Genomic DNA, 23,538 nt, shown 5'->3' with positions numbered 1-23,538 from the left:
CTATATGATATGATAATTGGTTTCAAGGATTTTTGCCCGGTTAATGGCAATAGTGTCGCTTATTACACGAAATTAGAAATCAAAATCATTTATTCAACATCGTAATAGGCTACTCGACATCCTAGTCTAATGAGATACTTATTACGAAACGTCAAAACGAAAGTTTTCTTCGGAGTTCGTATGGAAATACCTCAGAACAATAACTAAAGCATAGAAGGAAGGCTAAAATAGCAACAGAACTCTATAATTCTGCTCTACTTTATCTTACGGAACCGGCGTAATGTTAGACAAAGACGCATATACAAAAATTGTTTCGTAATTTCGTAGGTTGTCACAAGTTTTTCATTGCCTAGTGTTGGGTTTCACTTTAGTAATATGTCGATAAAATTAAATTTACTTACAATTAATCTCGATCATTTTTTTTACAAGATTTCTTTTTGTAGGACGCAATAATCTTCTTCTTGATGAAAGGAGACTCTGTCTCTGATAGGTAAGTATCTAACCATTTTTGGATTATATTGTCTGGTTTATATTAGTTTGGAGCTGCAGCTCACATTCAGGAAGGAAAGAAAATAGCCAACTGTTATCGTTTCATCGGTAAGTATTTTGTAATATTCGATTTTATTTATGATGTCATCCGCCGTGCACTGGTGTTGATCGACGTGCCGTGCAAATTGGAACCGCCGGGTCTAAGCCGCACAGACGGTAAGAGGCCCGATGGGCTCACGCTCATACCCTAGGAGAGGGGGCGTGCTTTATTGTGGGACGCGACCTGCGCTTGCAGGTTTGCAGCAACGCACCTGCCCCGTACTACTCGAACCGCAGGGCCGGCTGCCGAGTGGGCCGCTAGCCAAAAACTGGCGAAATATGGGAATTTAACGCGGACCCACAATTTTGTCCCTTTTGCCGTCGAGACTTCGGGTGTGTGGTGCTCGGCCGTAATTACCATTTCATCTGTCTGATCTATAATGTTCAATGTAGGAATAGCATCGTCTCGAAGACGTCTCCACTTCGAATTAGGAACACACATAAATGAATCCGCAGTAAAATGTTTCGAGCAAATACGGCTGTACTTATTTGGAATCCAATTTCGTCTATTAATGCGAATTATCCATTCTTTCTCTTTGTTATCGTCTACAGGAAATCTAAAAATTAAAAGTATCGATAATTTTAGTACATCACTATGGACAATCAACATAACCTCAAATCAATTCCGTATTCATCGATGAAACGTATAATATAATGGATATCTCAAATATTTTATGCTACAAATCTATTCAGCAAAACATATTACTTTCCTAAAATTGTTCAGCAGTTCACATTTCACTAGAAAATTACAAAAAACTTACCGATGAAACGACGGAAGTTGTTGGCTATTTTCTTTTCTTCCTGAATGTGAGCTGCAGCCCCATACCACACAAGACATAATGTCACAGAGTCGAGACACTCAATTATTTGATATAAATAAAAGTTTCTTTCCATTTATTTGGAAAAATATTGTTAAATTATCACTTAAAACAATCTGAACACAAGACACTCGTAAACAAAGTTGACGCGACCGTGTCAAATAGTTCGGTAAATATAAGTAAAATCTTCTTATGTATGTTACTATGTATTTGGCCGAGTTAAAATGAGTCCAATAGGTCCAAATGACATTTCATGTTGTGACAACCTCGGAAAAAATGAAGCAAAGAGCGAATCATTTGTCCTTTTCTCACTCATAGTTTGTGTCGTAAGCTAGAAGAGAGCCGGTTTATAGTTTCTGAATTCTTATTTTAGCCTTCCTTCTATGCTTTAGTTATTGTTCTGAGGGAAATACTGTCCTGTGACGTCATCAATGAAAGCTGTCAAATGTCATACTCGTTGTTACTTAATCCATAAATAAAATTCGAAAATAAGGCAATAGGTAAGTAAAATGAGGTTGAGGAGCTCGGTGGCGCAGCGGTAAACGCGCTCGGTCTGCGATTGTTGAAGTTAAGCAACGTTCGCAAAGGCCGGTCATAGGATGGGTGACCATAAAAAAAAAAGAAAATTACTTTTCATCTCGAGCTCCTCCGTGCTTCGGAACGTTAAGCTGTTGGTCCCGGCTGCATTAGCAGTCGTTAATAACCATCAATCCGCACTGGGCCCGCGTGATGGTTTAAGGCCCGTTATCCCTATCCATCCATAGGGAAGGCCCGTGCCCCAGCAGTGGGGACGTTAATGGGCTGATGATGAAGTAAAATGAAATTGGATTTTGGTCATCTTAGACTGGCTTCTATTTCTAGATTAGCATTTAAAATTTATCTTTGACCCAGTAAATGGATTTCAACTTGTTGAAGGTCAATTGAGTCGTGAACTAGGTTCCAGATAAATCATGAAATTCAGATTACTAAATAAAGACAGATCTAAAACTAACGAAAAACATTTTCTTTTTTCTATTTAACCTATTTATGAATTTTAATCAAGAAAATCGTAATAATAAGTCCGACATTTTATCACGTTTTTCTGTGACGTCACAGTGTGCTTTTTCATACAAATTCCATAGTAATTTCGTGTTTTGACGTTTAGTAAAAAGTAACTGATTTGACTAGTTGGAAACTAGCCTATTTAACATTTTTGTATCTACGTCATTTCGCAAGGTGTTGTGGCTGAGGAGAACAAATGACAAAACATAACTGGTGAGCAGTGGGTGGGTGCACCAATACACCTCTGCCTACCCCTTCCGGGATGTGAGCGTGATGCTGTGTAGTTGTTGAGTTATGTTATAAGTAAATCGTTTTAATATTAGGTTATGTAGAGGAAGCAAGAGAAGTGTCAGGACCGACGCAAATGGAATTCCATAGTCTCTGCTTACCCCGGTGGGAAATAGGCGTGAGTTTATGTATGTATGTAAAATTAGTTTCTCTCTGCTGACATACAACTTGCATGAAACAGACGAATATCAAAACTAACTATGAATATTTCTGAGAAAGTACAGTTGGTATCAAAAATCAGTAACATGACTTCTTCTAATGTGGGTTATGAGGTGGACTACTAACCTCATCAACCCTGGTGTCAGGGTTAACATAACATAAGTTCACGATTATGTTCCCAATGAGGTGGACAGAGATACATCTATCGCAAGATGAACTAAGTACCCACACCTCACCGAGCTTACTGTTAGACCACGTAACGTATGCTGACAACTTAATTCTGTCGGGTTATTGACCAATATAAAACTTTGGGAGGGTTTTTTAAATTTCTACCTAAAACTCTTGTGTGTTCCATAAATATTATGCCTGTCGATTGCCTGTCCCTTTCTTTTTCAGCGGATGAGAAAATGACAGGTATAGTATATCTATACTACCATTACTCGCTCGTTAGGTGTAATCACACCCCGGACACTTCATACAAAAAAAAGAAGATGCAAAAAAAGCATACATAAACTGCTTATATACGTCCCACTGCTGGGCACAGGCCTCCTCTCAATCAACCGGAGGGGGTATGGAGCATACTCCACCACGCTGCTCCACTGCGGGTTGGTGGTCAAAAAAAGCATAAAAAATAATAATAATAAAGCATACGTAGTATGGCATATTTTTTTTTTTTTATATGGCATAATATAGCATATTTTTGATAGAAGAAGAGTAGAAGATACAAAAAACACACACAGACACTACATTGAGGTTATTGTACATGCGCATCTGTGTGTGTGGTTTCTGACGTCCAATACGATTGAAGACTAAAGTAAGACCGAGGGGGGGTGAGGTAAACCGATCGAGGCGAGCGGAGAGTGGCCGTTCTATACGTAGTATTTTCCTTATTCCATGCGAATAGTGGAACACACAGTAATACGAACACACACACACACACACACTACCTTTTTGTAACAGTATTTTTAAGTTAGTTGGAAACTAACCTATTTAACATTTTTGAATCTACGTCATTTCGCAAGGTGTTGTGGCTGAGGAGAACAGTTTTTTCCGATGTTAACTATTTAAAATGTAGCATTAAATTGTATCTATGATAAATAAAATAAAAAAAAAGTTACTTTTCTCATATTTCTTACATATTTATTTTTATTTTCTCTCTTTGTACTGCTCTATTGATAACATTATTAATGACCGTATTCCTGGAGGTGGAGGCCTGGAGACCTATAACACAGGGTACCCTAGTTTAGGCTCCAGCCTCTACAAATATTATTAATATTCATGTTATAAAATGATTGTAAACTAGTATAAGAACAATGTTATTTGTAGAGGAAATAAATATTTTACTACTTACTTCTATGATTACATGGGGGGGGGGATGCCTATTGCCATTAACCAAATTTGAGCCAACAGTCACCAACTGTCAGGATGCTTAAGGAGTATAATAATATTAATGCTGGAATCCACCCACACCCCACACAACCCACACGATAGAAGAAGAAGAATGCTGGAATTGATGTGGACATATTTCATGACAAGTTACACAGTTTCAGGTCTAAAATTATTCGACACTTTTTGAGTTAATATTTTAAGTCTACCACCAAAGTTTATTTGTATGTTTTGATTTAGTTTAGTTTCATTAAGTTTAATTACCTTTCTGCTACTGTTAAATTTGTAAATTAGTTTAAATGCATTGTGAGTGCTATGTACACCGTTATTGTTACACATATCAGTCAGAATACCTAGTTAAGTTATGGAATAAGCTCAATATGTGTGATGTGGTTGTACTTTTTTAAATAAATAAATAAACCAGGCACAAATCCTAGAGGCCACAGTAGACCACAGCCTAAATTACTGTTGTCAAGTTCTACTATAGAAATAATCATATCACAACTTGACAACTTGTGTGCGCGTGAGTACAGGTAAGCCACAGCTCACGCGGCTCTAATTGGACATGACTGCGCAGACGCGGGCTGACGAGGCACTACCTTTGTTGTAGCACCAGTATACAGCTACCGAAATACGCTGCCGCATGAAGCGTGGACTAACCTGTTAGTTATAGGTACTAATAATAATAATTATTAGCGTTGGGCTCACGATCCGGAGGTCCCGGGTTCGATTCCCGGTGGGGACATATCACAAAAAATACTTTGTGGTCCCTAGTTTGATTAGTAAGATGGTCCGTGCTTCGGAAGGCACGTTAAGCCGTTGGTCCCGGTTACTGACCACTTACTGATTTAAGTGAGTAATCGTTACTTGAGCCATGTCAGGGGCCTTTGGCGGCTCAATATACCCTGACACCAGGATTGTTGAGGTTGGTAATCCACCTCACAACCCACACGATAGAAGAAGAAGATTATAAATCTATTTCTTAATCAAATCATATATTAGTTATCGCATATAAATCATTTTTAACATACCTACACAAAAAGAAATACATTACAATACATACATACATAACTCATAATCTTCAGGTTAGGTAAGTACTGTGAAAAACGGGGTAATGCAAGGGGGTTGATGACATACTTCTATTTCCTAACTCACGTCTATTTCCCATCGGGGTAAGCAGAGACTATGGAATTCCATTTGCTTCGATCCTGACATACTTATCTTGCTTCCTCCACATTCATCAATCGTTTCATACACGCACGCCGGTTCAGAGTAGATCGTACTGAATCGATACAAAAGATAAAATAAAGTAAACGACATTATAACTCAAAAGAAATGAAATTGCTGTTGTTAAATGTTTTTTTCTTTTTTTTATATATATATCACTGGCAAAGTACCTAACCTATGTAGATTACCGATTAAGCAAGTCGTGAATCGATTAATTATAAATCAAATCATTTGACACGGAATACTATGGTATTTTTCGATGGTAACTCGATAAAATGAACTCTAAAGATAGCACGGCTATTTACCAAGATTTCGAAATTAGATTACACTGAAAAAACTCATCAATCGAGATAATAATGGTATATCCTGACAACCGGAATTTATCAATAATGTTACTGTAAAATTATCAACAAATTATCGTACAATTATCAATTCTTTATCGATATTTTTTCCGTTAATGCTCCGATATTGTGAACAGATTCGCGTTTTAACAGAATGTACAAGCTTAATACACTACAATTGTCAGATTAATAGTAATTTTGAAGACTTTAGATTATTATATGCATTTTTGGTTTATATTAACAAGCTTGTAGAAAGTATAATGCAGATTATCTGACTGATTCCTAAATGTTTACATTTATTTTTTTACCAGCTGTCCGCCCGCATGGGAGTTTTATGCTTTTGCTTTTAGGATTCAAAATCACAAAGTTCCATAAAAACTGTCATCCATTTTTTAACCCTTTAGGGGTTTAATTTGCAAAAACCTCTTACTGCTGACTCACGTAACATAGGAAACGTTTGTACCAAACATGCTTCTAAAACTTAAAAAATGTTTCATACAAACTTTCATATTACTTTACAGACAATCAGGTGATTCAAGAAAAGGCCGGGCTCGGAGGGCACGTTAAGCCGTTGGTCCCGGCTATTAGCCGTAAAATCACCTACACCAATCCGCAGTGGAGCAGCGTGGTGGAGTATGCTCCCCCCTCCGGTTGATTGAGCGGAGGCCTGTGCCCAGCAGTGGAACGTATATAGGCTGTTTATGATTATGATGACAAACTTTCAAGCCTTCTTTTAACTCTTTAAAAGATGTACCAGGTACCTATTGCGGTTTTAGGTGCGGTTTGTGGACCAGCTTTACGAAGCGTATATACAGTGACCTGAGAGTGCAATACAACAATGCGTTCAGAGCGCTGCTGGGGCTGTCGCGACGCTGTAGCGCCTCCGGTATGTTCTGCGAGGCGCGCGTAGACGACTTCCACGCGATCATGCGTAAGCGCTGTGCGTCTCTGTTGCGCCGTGTGCGTGCCAGCCCCAACACCATCATGAGCGCATTGGTGGACCGGTACGACTCGCCGCTGCTGAACCGCTGGGTGCGATTGCACGCTGTTACATAGCTGTCCGCGGCTTCGGTGATTCGGGCCGGTCTCTTGTGTTTTATTTTTATGTTGTTCGTCTTTCGAATCTGTTACTAATACTAGGTTAAGCCTTTTGTTTCTAACTAAATATGGACTAGTTTCCGAAATAAATATTTTGATTTTTTTTTTGAATTATTAAAAATACACCTTAGTGTTTACTTACTAACTTTACTATCACTTACGGTACGTAAGTGCGGATGCTTTTAATTTCAAAAATGACTAAGTTTTAAACAATCTTTCAGCCCCATTTTTCCCCTTAGGGAATGAATTTTCAAACAGCCCGTCTTAGTGAACACTTAGTCCTAAAAGGAACCCCTGTACTTTAAGCCTAATATAATGAATGAGTCTGTCAGTTGACCATTCGCTTTTACATTACTTTAAGTCTGTTTCAGTGGTCTTCTGATTACTCCTGGCTCTGCCCACCCCATTAGGAATCCATATAAGTTTACATCTCAATTCGAGCCCTCGACATGCAGTTTATCTAACCCCTTTATATTAATTAATTCATTGCACAAATAACGTGCACAGTGCAGATAACTGATTTATCCATGCTAATTAGGGACACGCGTTTAACGTAGGGTCTTCCTAACTAATAGCAATTAAAAAAGCCAGCGAGGACTTTCCAGGCTACGTTCACCAAAACAATATAGATGGCGTTGTACAGACTTTCCTTCGTTTAACCTTCTAGTATCACGGATAACGGACATATGCATCTTTTATCTTTGTTTTTGGGTATAAATGATGTCCCTTTTTATTACACAAAGCTATAGCTTTAACGTGATAATTACCTATTTTCTCATAACACATAATTATTCCAAAATATACGTACAATATAATGGCAGAAGCAGATATTTACATCACAATTATGTTGCTACCTATATTGCTTCTCTTTATTTTAATCAGAATAATAATGGGTGGAAGATGTAATTGTGCCTTTGTGTAAACCTGCTCACGATTGTATTTACTTGTTTTTCTTTATGAGTTTGCACAATATATAATTAATATATATTATACTTATTTACATCTATATTTTATTTTATTTGTAATTATATAATGTAGTAATTATATTATGATAATATCTAAGTAACCTATAATAGTAAGTAAGTATATGTACATATGGTGGCGCGATGTCCGTACTTCACTCATTACTCAGGTCTCACAGAATACCAGCGTCGCGGCTCACGCCGCGGCATAAGCTGAGTGAGGACCTTTTATACGGGACACCACCCACTACACATGGGTAAGCCGACATGACGTCACATTTTAATTTAGGTATAAGTTTCTGTGTTCGTTATCCATGTTTCTATATAGAAAATATTTCGTGTGTGCGTTGACTTCTGATGTGATGTCATTATAATATAATGTATATATATGTAATCCGTGTCTGTGGTGTCCTACATAATGAATGTTTCTTTCTTTCTTTCTTTCTAAAAAGGGGCATCATTTATACCCAAAAACAAAGATGAAAGATGCACATGTCTGTTATCCATGATATAAGAAGGTTACACGAAGGAAAATCTGTACAGCGCCATCTATATTGTTTAAAGTCCCTCTTTATAAACAAATATAGGGCTTCAGAAGTCCAGTGGTTGAGCGCAGTCCGGAGGTAAGGTACGACTTCGAATTCCGGTAGGGCTCAAAAATCACTTTGTGATCCCTAGTTTGGTTATGTCATTACTGATTTTTTTTTCACACCCCTTAGGAAACTCACAAAAAGAAAATTAAAAATCGAATAATATTCCTGACTCGGATGGGACTTGAACCCGTAAACCCCTAGTAACGTTTCTGTTGCGAAGCCGGAATGATTTAAAAATTGCTAAAGTGTTATTTTTACCATTAGTTAAAATCTACATGTATAATTGTAGACTTATCGGTAAGTAATATAGTACTCAATATTCGAGCTTTCTGTGAGTTGTTTATTTTTTAATTTAAATACAAAATAAAATAACTTTTCAATAATCTATGCAGATTAATTAATTTCTGTAATGCTACAGAAACCTGGTTAACCTCAAACTTTTATAATAGGGAATATTTCGATTGTTTTTTATTATAATTTATTCAGAAATAATAATAATAATAATAATAATAAACAGAATGTAAATCCACCACAGGCTTCGTCAGTACCAACATTCATATTAAAAAAAAGATAATAAGGGAAAGCATATTCAAATCATACATAATAAACCCGCAGAAGCTTCAAAAAAAAAATTACAATCGATAATCAATCGTCAATTAAAATACTTATTAGTGGCGATTCTGACAGCCAAAACTTTATTTCATTTTAGACTGACACCTCTAACAATAGCGACGTCCTTCACTTACGACGTGAACAAGACAGAGATAAAGTAAGTTATAGAACTATCAAACTAAATTAAAATTAAGTTGGTATTTACAGGAATCAGCACCATTGGTGCTACTTCTAAATTTTATTTTAAGTTATACCCGTCATTTTCTTATCCGCTGAAAAGGAAAGGGACAGGTAATCGACAGGGATAAAATTTATGGAACACACGTCAATTTTAGGCACAAATCTAAAAAAATTACAATGGCCAATAACCCGTCAGAATTAAGTTGACAGTACACGACAACCGGTTTGCATAACAGCGAGACCTATTTGATTGGCCCGCGTTATTCATTCCTTCCCTCATTCGTTTTAATATTGACAGCTGTCAAGCATCCGTCTGTTTCCATTTCTTAACTTAAAATAAAATTAGATGGTGTCTGCAGGAATCAGTACCATTAAACACCTTTTTACTACTTAAATGGATTTCAAAGACATCCTTTAGAACAGACAAACAAAATATGTAATTGGCAGTTGATTTTTATTTAAGATAAGATTCTAGATCGTTCGATAGAGGAAATGATCCGGCCAAGTAAGTAATGCCTGCGGCAAATCTACAATAAGTCACGTCAAAAAAATAGATAGAGGAAATGAGGAGTAAATAGGTACTTTATGGGTGATGAGATCTCTGGGCAATTGATGGTCCTAGAATACCCTGTCTTTTGAAAGGGGCATTCCGTCGCTTAGTGAAAACCTCGCATAATAAAGACTATAGAAAACCAGAGAGGACATATCATTGGCCACCTGATACGACACGATTTGTTTATAAAAAACATCATAGAAGGAAAACTTGAAGGGAAGAGAGGAAGGGGTAGACCTAGGATAACATTTATGAAACAAATAAAAGAGAAGGTGCAGGTCGTGTCGTATCAGGAGGTGAAGGATTTGGCGGGAAGAAGAGAGGAATGGCGATTACTCTACCGACAAGAGCGTAGCTATTAAATAAAGAGAGATGCACACTACACTGATACTTTAAAAAGGGATGTCACAGGCTGCATTCCCAAAAAAAAAAATGGCACTGTTCAGATATATTATTGTTTGTACGGAGTCCGAATAGGATAAATAAAATTTTAGTTCGTAAATAATATACTAAAAATAATTCTACATAAACATAACAAAAAAGATCTCTGCACATAAAAATACCCAAAAAAATTAAATCAAAACGACCGAACGCAATTTCCGAAAAACCAACAGGGGTGAGGTAAAATGTCGTAACCCAAAAAATGCGTAAATTATGGGTTGTGGGGCGGAGCGTCACGCCCAGGGGTTGGTCGCGACTCTACTCTGTTATACAGTTAGACTCATAGTATAATCAATGTAGCTTTTCAGAAAAAAATTAAAACACTATTATTAAAAAAGAAAAAAATTGATTACTGTATTTTCTGAAGAATAAAAATATATTTTATTTAATAATGATACTGGTAGATGCACTAGGTTTTTTATCGCTTGAGGTATTATAGAGATTCTGTTACCAATTGTTGGCCAATTGTTTTTTATTCCAAGTTTTTTAGTGTAGTACTTCTTCTTCTATCGTGTGGGTTGTGAGGTGACATGACTCGTGTAACGACTACTAACTTGCATCAGTAAGTAGTAACCGGGATTAACGACTTAACTTGCCTTCCGAAGCACGGATGATCTTAGTTTCGGACAATCAGGTGATCAGCCTGTAATGTCGTAACCAAACTAGGGATTACGTAGTGGTTTTGTGATATGTCCCCACCGGGGATTTGAATCCGGGACCTCCGGATCGTGAGGCGAACGCTCAAACCACTGCACCACGGAGGCCGTTTAGTGTAGTACTCATTGATGTCTTATACCAATGCATTATTTACTGTTAAGGATAAGCGAATAATCTGACGATTATTTCGGTATTTTTTTGGTACCTAGTTCCTTGTGTATCCGTATTGTAAGAGAAGTCTTCTGGCTCTAAAGTCATAATAGATAAGTAAGTATAAAATAGGTAAGTAAATTAACTACTATGAATTTTTGAGATTGGTTATGTTAATGTATAATTGAGTATGTAATTTAGATATTTAGCGATGAATATGAAACTAGCGTACAATAGGGTAACATTATAATATAATATTCTATCGTGTGGGTTGTAAGGTGGAGTACCAACCTCATCAACCCTGGTATCAGGGTTATTATTGAGCCGCTAAAGGGTATTTTAAAAATAAAGAGAGAGAAAGAGTATTTTAATTTAAGTTATAAATTATAATATGTATTATTACTAGCCCGTTTGAAACAAAATATTATCTGTTTAACATTTTCGTGTAATAAATTAGGTTTGTGCTAAAATAATTTTAATTTAAAAGTAACTATGAATTATATATACTTAATATAATAATATATAATATAATATCGTATATTTTTTTTTCATGGCCGTAAATAAAACAAAATGGCGCAGAAAAAAGTTATCATAGTTGCTAATCTTCTTTATCTGTATAAAAAGCAATAAAATATTTTTACAATAGGTACATATCATAGAAATACACCCCCCGAATTATGATATCATTGTGCTGCGCGGATACATTGGGCGTTCCAACCCCAGTGTTGCCGCAGGAAAATAAATTATTATTGAATTGCGAGGGGTGGATGCTGTTGGTGACTATTACTATTGTTGCTGTATGCTATGTATTCTGCCAATTTGTTGTTTGATATTTTTAGAGGTCTGCCTTTTCGCGTATTTCGTATATATTAAATAGTATTATTACATTGACTGTTCTATTCAAGTGTTTATTTATGATTAAATATAACAGCTTTATTTTCATCCGACACATCAAACTCTTTCCTAAATTTGCTAAAAATAGGATCTGTCAAACGTAAAATTTGTCAAAAGTCGACTAAAAGTTTATAAGTGCCTTAATTAAAAAGTAAAATAATAGAAGATAACTAGCATGCAAGTGGTTTTAATTAATTTGGTGTGTCTGTCTGTCTGTATATCAGCTATTAGCTTTCCGTCGGTTTCGTCCGCGTTTAAAGCACTCCGTCACTGGAACGTACTTTAAGTCCATTCTTGGAAAGTACCCTATATCCATCTCAAGGTTTCAATCTATTCAGGCATGTACCAATTTTAATTGCGATTACAAATAATGTGTCATCGACTCCAAGAAGAAAAACAGAATGCAATGGTTTTTTGCACGCCCAGAAAATTCACAAAATCCATGCTGCTTTTATCCCGGTCATTTTCAATTACGGGATCAATGGACTATAGATTCGATCTCGGAAAAAAGCCCGGTCATTGTTATTAAAACATTGTTATATTAGTCTATGGTAAATTTGCGCCATTTTACATAATTTTATCTGTGCTCTCTCTTCCCGGTGAATGTCACAATAATCATTGTACTCTGTATTTTGTTAAATACAAAAGCAATTTCGAAGGAATATAATAGTATAACGATTGTAATCTATGGTTTAAATATTTATGATATTTAATAAGATGTCTGACTCTGCTTATGTAATTAAGGTAACTTTATGATTATGCTGAATATTTTTTTCATGTAAAATAGGTATATCAGGCCTTATCCTCTATTGCTAAATTCATAAATAAAACTTGCTATTGACACAAAATCAGATAATCTGTGTAATTAATAAAAATACTTATCTTTGCTTAATCAGGACGTGGAATCTAACAAACTATCTATCAAATTATATGACAGCATTGATAAAGTAACGCAAGTTTTGAATTTATCAGTTTTATGGTTTACGAAGTAATTTTTTCTGACCAAATAATAAAGCTAGGTTGATTCACTTGGTAACATTTAGCAATTTCCAAAAAGAATAAATACCAAAAACTTTTTCAAAATCAGTAGGTATAAGCATTATATTTAATAATATAATAAATAAATAATTTTTACTACAGCGTATCTTTTAATATCAAAAGAAAGCAAACACTACCTATTTTTATTTAATTTAACATTATAACATTACAAACTTAAAAGCCTACTATTAAAATAAATATTTAATTTATTTACTATTCTGTTTATTTTTGTAGTCGGTAATAATAATTTATGAGAGAACAACGATTCTCGTGTATTTTTTAATAATTTAATGGGTCACATTAATCATTAATTCAAGTTTTGATATCTATTAATACCGGTTTGTAAGTGTAAGCTACTTAAGTATGTAGGTACCTAGTTAAGTTAGGCCTAAAGTGAGTGCCGTTTTTCTCATCAATTGTAACTTAAACTTTACATAACTTATATTAAAAATATTGTTTTTGTTCAAATTCACTCCTTTATTATATTTTTTAAGTTATCTCACTTTTTCACGATTGTTTCCTTAAAAATAATGGAAACATTGTTTAGTTTTTAAGTTATTTGTCGGTCAGTAAAAAATAAGTAACTCAAAAAGTTTGTATATGTAGGTATTTTTTAATAAACATAGGGTCAATGACACTTATAACTATGATTATGTAATTTTTGACATTTCTTGATGAAGACAAAGTTGCATCATTTGTATATATTCAAAAACATGTATGGAATGGTCCTTTATGAATTTAATGACTTAATAAATGCGTGATGAATGTTTTGTTCAAAAAAAGAAGACTTACCGTTCAACGTCAAAATCCAAACTTTCGCGTGTTAATGAACTCAACACTAGAACTTAGAAATTTCACTTAAAAAACGTTAAAACGTTAATTGCTCGCGTCGATCAATCACTTGGCACGAAAAGACTACGACGTTACTATCTTATCTATACAAAAAAAAAACACTATTTAATCAGCGCCCAATATCCTAATTGCACGTCCTTGAAAGTCTTTAAAAGAAATAAAAATTAAAAAATAAAGTTTTATTTTTGACAATTCGTTGTGTTTAGGCCTCGTTTTGGATTGTAACACAGCACTGTTTGAAATTGGGGTTCGAAATTCGAGTGTCCTAGCGCGATGCGGTGTACGCGAGCGGTCGCGTGTCGAGACCCGACTGCCGCGCGCCGCGTCCCCTCCCCCGCGCCCCACCGCGCGCCATTTTTCAGGTAAGTAAAAAGAAAAAAAACAGTCAGTGTTTATTATCTATTTACAATCTATTTGGCGACAGTTTTCGAACGTCATTATGTCGATTCATAGTAATGTTCGAGGGAAATCAGTAGTTGTGTGACAAAGGAGTGATTATAGGTGGTCTACGGTATTAAAAGGGATTTAGTGGGCCTTTGTTTCAGGGGTTTGTTGCGTTGAGCCATCAAGCACGTGCGGTCCGGCTCGAAGGCACATGTGTTTCACTTTTAAGTATTTAGGTACACCTATGTTCTTTAACTTTATGATGATTTCTAAAGAGTTAATAAAATAAAAATGCATTATTTTTATTATTATAATAATAAATCAAATAAAATTATAATCTAGGTAAGTACTTACTTTACTTTAAAACATACACAAGAAAGATTGATTACGTCACAATATAACAAATTTTATTTTAAAAAGTAATTTTAATAAATCATAGCTTCACGCCTGTATCCCCGAAGGGATAGGCAGAGGTGTATAGTAGACTTTTTTTTTTTTGACGTGACTTATTGTAGATTTGCCGCAGATGGCATTAACTACTTGGCCGGACAAATGGGGAGCGCTGAAGGCTCTCACCCGGTGTGTATAGTAGACCCACTCCTTACCAGCTATGAAAAAGAAATATTTTATATTTTATGTATATTTAAAAACAGCTCATGAATAATTTTACCTACGGAATACATATTTTCCTTAGATACCTACACAGTTTCTCATTCATAGCGATACTAAACGACCCCTGTTCAACCTATTATTATAAGTAGAAAACACTCTCAAAAACAACATAAACAGCCTATATACGTCCCACTGCTGGGCACAGGCCTCTCCTCATTCAACCGGAGGGGGTATGGAGCATACTCCACCACGCAGCTCCAATGCGGGTTGATGGAGGTGTTTTTACGGCTAATAGCCCGGAACAACGGCTTAACGTACCCTCCGAAGCACGGAATCAACTTACTTTTCCGGACAATCAGGTGATTCAAGCCTGAAAAGTCCTTACCAAACAAAGGACAGTCTCACAAAGTTATTTCGACAATGTCCCCATCGGGAATCGAACCCGCACCTTCAGATCGTGAGCCTAACGCTCTAACCACTAGACCACGGAGGCTCAAAAACAACGCAAAAGTTTATTTTTTTAATTACTTTCCCAGACAGATCAGGTAAAATAAAAAAACCTTTAAAACAGTATTCAAAGTGACAATTGTTAATCATGATTGCCATTTTTCTATTGTTTTCTTAACAAAGGGCAAAACTGGAATACTAGAAAACCTTTAAAAATGTTATAATAGTCAATAGCTATAATCTTTCTATTCATCCAAAGCTTTTGAACGATTAAAAAAGTATTATTTTAATAAAAGACTTGTTTGCAATTTCTTGTGAAATTGACTTAATTTTTTCTTGTCTGGGTATCGGATTATTGCACTTTTTAAATAGTTTTGCTACCATAAACAAAATGGCGTGTTTTAAAAAGATTAAAGTGTATTGAGTATACGTAGTATTGGTAGCTGGTATCATTTAAAACTACTTTCTATTCATAAATGGTGTAAAGTTTTTTGTCACTTGTCTTCAGACATTATACTTTAAAAAAACTTATTTATCTAGGATGAACTAATGAGATTTACCTTTATCGATTAAAGTTTATCAGTCTTCTTCTATCGAATAGCTTAAGAGGTCGATGACCACCATCATCAACTCTGGTGTCAACTATATTCGCCGTCAGTGGGACGTGACATTACTGTTATCTTTTTTTTTTCTGAGCTAAGGCTCACGATCTGGAGGTCCGGGTTCAATTCCCGATGGGGACATTGTCGAAATCACTTTGTGAGACTGTCCTTTGTTTGGTAAAGACTTTTCAGGCTTGAATCACCTGATTCTCCGAAAAAGTAAGATGATTCCGTGCTTCGGAGGGCACGTTAAGCCGTTGGTCCCGGCTATTAGCCGTAAAAGCACCTCCACGAACCCGCATTGGAGCAGCGTGGTGGAGTATGCTCCATACCCCCTCCGATTGATTGAGGGAAGGCCAGTGCCCAGCAGTGGGACGTATATAGGTACAGTTTATGTTTATGTACTACATATAGAACGGTAGAACTTCGCCCCGCACCAATTGGTATCGGCCGCCGAGTTAGATTTACCCCTCCCCTGTTGGGTATTCTTTTAGTCCCAATTGCTGTAAGCCGGCTAAGGAGTAAGGGAGAGCGCGCGCAGGTTGTCTGTCTCGTTCACATTTAAGTGATATTATGATAGTGAGGTGATATTATGATAGTGTGAATAAAATAACGGGCCCACTATGGCTATTTTCTGTACGAGCGAACATTAGTGTTTATTTTATTGTAATCTGTTCTCATGTAAGTGACTTATTTCATGTCTTAATGAGAATAAAGAATCTTTGAACCTAAGAAGAGGAAGAAATAGAGATACATAAAAATCGCAAGAGGAGGGCTTTGTGTCGAAAAGACGCACTACACAGGGGACTGTTAGTACTTAAGTTATATTTATTTATTTTATCATTGTAAACCTATCTTATGTTTAGTTAAATAAAAGGCTTTGAAATTGAAATTGAATGATAGTGAAGTAAGATTTGGGTAAGATATTCGTATGAAGTGTTCAAAGTGTAGCGAAGAATACAACTAAACATACATACATACATACATACATAAACTCACGCCCGTAATCCCTAATGGGGTGGGCAGAGCCACAAGAAATCAAAGACAACTTGCAGCCACTGTTGATATGATGTCGTAAGCTGGATATGATAAACCTTATGGTGATAAGGGATCAGCCTATCGCCCATAACATTAGTCCATCATGTTAGAGGACACAATCCCTCTGTCGGTTTTTACGACATGCCCGGGAAGACAAGCAGCTGAACGTGTTCTATGTTTTTTATTTGCTCCCAGAACAGCATAGAAGCACGCAACACAACGCAAGCAATACAACTAAAATAGAATCAAAAAGTATTCTCTTAAAACCCATTTACTATACTTTGAAGGAAGGTAAACTATTTTAAATTTCTTTTTTGACTTATGCTAATCGGCCTTACCCCACCGAAGCACCGGTATCTGGTAGCAGTAGCATTTACAATAAACATTATTGTAAAATACCGAACGGTCCGCGTTAGAAACGGTTGCAGCCGTTGTAAAGCTTTTGGAGCCCCGAAAACAGCGGGTTACGTTATATCTAACGAGATGGCACGATCAATCAATCAATCAAATCACTTATTGCATTAGTCACAGGCATCATAGGTAATTATTACATTCAGTTAGTGTACGAATGAATAAATAAGTTTCACGACAACCTGCCAGATCAGCGTGCAATATTGTTCGCAGGCGATAAGCTAGCATAACATCTCACTGCGCAAGCTAACCAGATAGACAGATGCAACCTGTTTGTCTGTGCTGTTTGGACTCTTATTGCTATCGACCCACTAGGGTCGATTAATTCCTTCAAACATTTTTCCTCCCAGACGACGCCCTGAGCCGAGGTTCGAGCCCAACTGGGCGCCTTCAGGCCTGTTGTCTTAAACGTTGTACCGGGTGAGAGCCTTCAGCGCTCCCCATTTGTCCTGCCAAGTAGTTAATGCCATCTGCAGCAAATCTACAATAAGTCAGGCCAAAAAAAATGGTGTCTGGACAGGCTGGGCAGAGACTTTAGTATGCCATAGCATACTTGTATTATTTATTTGCTTTTGGCTCCCAGTCGTTTCCCTTTCGTTTACCAGCTGTCTCATATTTAGGACTATTCGGGTCAAATAGAATAAATAAACTGACAGTGGCAGTAAAATAATCGGTAATAGTTAAATTTCTAACTATCCTCTCACACATAAAACAATAATATATCTAAACCAATATACAATATATACCAATATATTTATATTTTTCGCTGTCTAGGAACAATAATGAAAAAAAGCAATGTTCTTTTAGGAATATAGCATATTTACTCAACATCGTTGCCCGCCATCTTAGTGGCTCCAACCACAGATAACTAATTGATACTGCCGCCATTACCCGCTACCGGACTCCATCGAACAATACTGCACAGATTATAAAACAATAAATACTTCACTACTACTTTATTTTAATTCATTTTCTGAATAACTATCATAAATTAGTCGAGTCGTATTAAGGTTTTACGTATTTTTTTTAATTTTGCCTGTATTTTCGACTGGAGTAAACAGTAAACAATTGATGGTATGATAGGAGAGAAGGCCACATCAAACCAATACATCTAAAACATTGCTATTTGACATTTGTTTGCATTGCGCACTTACTTTTATATGCGCAAATGTCAAACTGCAATATTGCATTTTTAGATGAATTGCTTCGGATGTGGCCTCTTTAACCGTCAAAATAGGAGGACATATAAATTATTACTTCTTCTTCTTCTATCATGTGGGTTGTGAGGTAGAGTATCAACCTCATGAACCCTGGTGTCAGGGTTACTATTGAGCCGCCAAAGGCCCCTGACATGGCTCACGTAACGACTATTTACTTACATCAGTAAGTAGTAACCGGGACCAACCCCAAATTCCATAGTCTCTGCTTACCCCGGTGGGAAATAGGCGTGAGTTTATGTAAGTGTATGCAGTTCGGAGGAGCTCGGTGGCGCAGCGGTAAACGCGCTCGGTCTGCGATTGTTGAAGTTAAGCAACTTTCGCAAAGGCCGGTCATAGGATGGGTGACCACAAAAAAAAAGTTTTCATCTCGAGCTCCTCCGTGCTTCGGAAGGCACGTTAAGCTGGTGGTACCGGCTGCATTAGCAGTCGTTAATAACCATCAATCCGCACTGGGCCCGCGTGATGGTTTAAGGCCCGATCTCCCTATCCATCCATAGGGAAGGCCCGTGCCCCAGCTGTGGGGACGTTAATGGGCTGATGATGATGATGATGCAGTTCTCACTAACAAAATTGGCTCGATAATTATAGACGGAGATACGGCTCGCCACCTCTTACATTGGTCTAACAGAAAACTCGGTGAGGTGAAGGTACTAAGATCATGTTACAATGGATGTACCTCTGTCTACCCCATTGGGATATAGTCATAAGCTTATGTTATGTTTTAAATACTCAGTCTTGAACTAAATCCTAAATAATAAAGTTTTAGACCACAATCAATGACACCTAACGATGGTACCATACAAAGACCATTTAAAAAAACCGTATGGAAAAGAAATTGAACCCGCGTAGGTACTTTTATGAATGTCACCCGTTTGACACCTACGGAAAGGGCATTATTGGGAAAAAATAAAAAATTTCAAAGTGCACTTTGGAACGGGGTGGTGTAAAGTGTGTTGTAAAGTGATCAATTTTTGAGTTACGTCGTTTTGGCTCGCGTCGGGACATGGTAAATGTCGTTGGTTTTGTTCGGCTAATGAAGTAGGTGCTGTATGGCGGCGAGAGAATATGGTGGATAGGCCTTATGACCAGTGCCGTTCCCTTTTGTCCGGCCAAGTAGTTAATGCCATCTGCGGCAAATCTACAATAAGTCACGTCAAAAAAAAAAAAGTGCCGTTCCCGAGAATGTTCCCAAAGTGGGAATGTTGCCGTTGTAAAAAACTCTTCAATAGTAAGGACACTGAGGAGCTCGGTGGCGCAGCGGTAAACGCGTTCGCTTTGTTGAAGTTAAGCAACTTTCGCAAACGCCGGTCATAGGATGGGTAACCACAAAAAAGAAAGTTTTCATCTCGAGCTCCTCCGTGCTTCGGAAGGCACGTTAAGCCGTTGGTCCCGGCTGCATTAGCAGTCGTTAATAACCATCAATCCGCACTGGGCCCGCGTGATGGTTTAAGGCCCGATCTCCCTATCCATCCATAGGGAAGGCCCGTGCCCCAGCAGTGGGGACGTTAATGGGCTGATGATGATAAGGATGAGTAAGGACGCTGGCTGCTTTCCTTTTTCAAATTGTTCTTTCTTGTACTCTGATTTTATCTGCCTAAAGGTTAGGTAATAAAGCACTTTTTGCATAAAATTTACGCCTTCTACTGCCAGGAACATTCTCCAAGTGGGAACATACGTGACTGCTTAACGTGCCCTCCGAAGTACGGATAATCTTACTTTATACCTAACCTGGAAATACGACAGGTCCGTTTTTTTACAGAAGGAACTAGACCAAACCCAGGGGGCTTTAAAAGGTCACATTGAAACAATTCACCTAAAAAGCAATATACCTAATGCTATTTTGTTGACATTGCGCACTTACTATATGATATGATATTAAGAAAAAACTAACAACCTGGTTATTAAGACTTAATTACGACAAAACGGAGGATATTATTCGTATACAAACGTAAATGAAATACATCAATTATCTTTAATCATAATCAATCAACAACTTCTTCTTCCTAGCGTGAATCCCGCCGTCTTGCGCCGGGGTCCGCTTTCCTACTGTTCTTCCTCCACTTTGCCCTATCCTGGACATCATCTTCGGATAACCCGCAACTCTCCATGTCTTTCTCCACGACACTCAACCATCTCAGCTTAGGTCTTCCTCTACGTCGCTGACCAGTAATATTGAAGTCGAGTGCCACGTTGCCAATGTACTCAGGCGGTCTTCTTTTAACATGCCCATACCAACGCAGCCGGTTTTCACACGCGTACACGCACTCTCACACATATAACATCATACACACCTACACACATACATCATTCACGTAAATTAGTTTAGGTATATGCATATTTTTGTTGTTCGAGCACTTGGACTATTTCGGATATAAATTATATAGTTCCACTCAATGCTATTTTTAAAAAACTATAAAAACTGAACACTGCCTCTCAAGATACAGGTCTCCTAGTTTGAGAGACAGGGTTACCTTCTGCTTTTAAATAGCCATCAACAAAATGATATTTTATTGTTAATGTAATGTTTAAAAATATGTAAATTGTTCTTGTTGTGTGAAATAAATTTATTATTTATTTATTTACTATATGCGCAGAATTCAAATTGCCAAATTTTCCTTTTTTTTACATGAAGGCAAGAACGCGTGCAATGAAGGCACTGAGGCAACTCAATTGCTGCCCTTTTTTACCTCCACCAACCCGCAGCGGAGCAGCGTGGTAGAGTATGCTCCATACCCGCTCCGGTTGATTGAGGGGAGGTCTGTGCCCAGTAGTGGGATGTATATAGGCTGTTTATGTTATGTTATAACCTTTTCTTCTTCTATCGTGTGGGTTGTGAGGTGGATTACCAACCCCCATCAACCTTGGTGTCAGGGTTACTATTCAGCCGTCAAAGACCCCTGACATGGCTCATGTAAAGATTACTATAACTTACATCACTTTTAACCTTTACCCTCATAATAATAATAATAATAAAAAAGTTTATTTAGGTAAAATCTTAAACCTTTTTAATTAATGTTAAGCCTATATACGTCCCACTGCTGGGCACAGGCCTCCTCTCAATCAACCGGAGAGGGTATGGAGCATACTCCACCACTGCTCCACTGCGGGTCACTCTAAAATCACTTTGTGAGACTGTCCTTTGTTTGCTAAGGACTTTTGAGGCTTGAATCACCTGATTGTCCGAAAAAGTAAGTTGATTCCGTGCTTCGGAGGGCACGTTAAGCCGTTGGTCCCGGCTATTAGTCGTAAAAACACCTCCAGAGAAGTATAAAGTCAGTAATTATTATTTGCCTCAGATGGTTCACTTGGCCGAGTCACTTGGCCGGGGCATCGGTCGCATCCACACTAATCTACCGACGCGGGCGGCGCGACACAAAAGTGAGATATATGTTAAATACGGGATTTTTTTACTTTTCAGTGCGGCGAGGAGGTAGGAGGGTAAATTTATGATATTTTTGTCGGGTGCTTCTTATACCGGCAGCACTCGCCGGATTTTATGCCTTTTACCAAGAGGTACGAAGGATATTTAGTTTTTATTATATTTCTTACGGCCTCGGTGGTCCAGTGGTTGAGCGATGGGCTCACGATCCGGAGGTCCTGGGTTCGAATCCCGGTGGGGTGGTGATCTCTAGTTTGGTTAGGACATTACAGGCTGATCACCTGATTGTCCGAAAGTAAGACGATCCGTGCTTCGGAAGGCACGTTAAGCCATTGATCTCGGTTACGACTTACTGATGTAGGTAACCTAGTCGTTACATGAGCCATGTCAGGGGCCTTTGGCGGCACAATCGTAACCCTGACACCAGGGTTGATGGGGTTGGTAATACAGTCTCGGCTATTAGCCGTAAAACACCTCCGCCAACCCGCACTGGAGCAGCTTGGTGGAGTATGCTCCATACCCCCTCCGGTTAGTTGGGGAGGACTGTGCCCAGCAGTGGGACGTTTATAGGCTGTTTATGTTATGTTATGTTGAGTTTGAGTTTGCCTAATTATTGTAAGCTTTGGTGCGTGATGTTGGTCGCCGTATAAGGGTTGGAGGCGGAGATCCTCGGGCTGGCTTTTCCTCGCGCAGCGTATTTCACTTGCGGTCCAGAGAGGCAACGCTGCAAGCATAATGGGTACGTTCGGGCGGGGCTCGCTTTCCGGAGGGCTTTTTGACGCCTGATATGGCCTGATTGGTGGTTAAACTGTCTTAAGGGGCCTCTACGTGTTGGCTTCGGCCCCACGGCACGCCTTCCAAAAGTCCGGGACTCCGTAGGCCCGAGATATGGTAACGACATTCAAATAATAATAATAATAATAATATACATTTATTAGAAATATAGTTAAATTTAGACTTATTTGATCATTTAAATATAAAATCAATTGTACATTATCTACGCATCCTGTCCAAGATGTTTCTTAACTTAACGTCTCATACTCGGTGGTCCCTACATAATAATATAACTATAGTATGCTTATTCTCTACTACTCTAGGTCAATATACATCAAGGAGACTGCATACATACGATCACGAGTACTAATATGTTTACACTTTGAAACCATGTCACATTAACTTTTTGAAAAATTAAACCATAAGTCTCATTAAATATCAAATTGATAGTGCGACAGGGTTCTAAAGTGGGTACATGATATTACTCATGACTGTATGTATTTACTTTTAACATTTATACCTACCATTTTGCACGAAAATAGGTATCTACTTACGTTCACTCCGGAAGAAAGCCCTCGGCTCACTCATGGGACATATAAACCTATAAGTACCATATTTAACTTGCGCCCTTAAACCTCGCTCGTCCCGCCTGACCCATTACTAGAGTTCACAGACCTTATTAATAACTCACACAATTATAAATTCCAATATTATTAACCATAGAACCCGGTACGGCTCAACAGAAAATCATAAAGCCGACAGAAAGGTCACCTTGAAAAAAACACTGGCAGAA

The 23,538-nt window shown here is 37.6% G+C and overlaps 1 protein-coding gene across 2 annotated transcripts in view; it reads right to left on the bottom strand.

Moving 5' to 3' along the window:
• The window catches only part of LOC126378106 (homeobox protein OTX1), a 69,050-nt gene extending 54,876 nt beyond the window's left edge, over window positions 1-14,174 (bottom strand). For both annotated transcript variants that reach the window (XM_050026276.1, XM_050026277.1), the window contains exon 1: window positions 13,819-14,174. The gene's annotated coding sequence lies outside the window, so the exon portion shown is untranslated. The remainder of the gene's footprint in view (window positions 1-13,818) is intronic.
• Window positions 14,175-23,538: the final 9,364 nt, after the last annotated feature.

The sequence above is a fragment of the Pectinophora gossypiella genome, chromosome 25, assembly GCF_024362695.1.
Source record: "Pectinophora gossypiella chromosome 25, ilPecGoss1.1, whole genome shotgun sequence".
NCBI lineage: Eukaryota > Metazoa > Arthropoda > Insecta > Lepidoptera > Gelechiidae > Pectinophora > Pectinophora gossypiella.
This window is presented reverse-complemented; position numbering and strand designations above follow the sequence as displayed.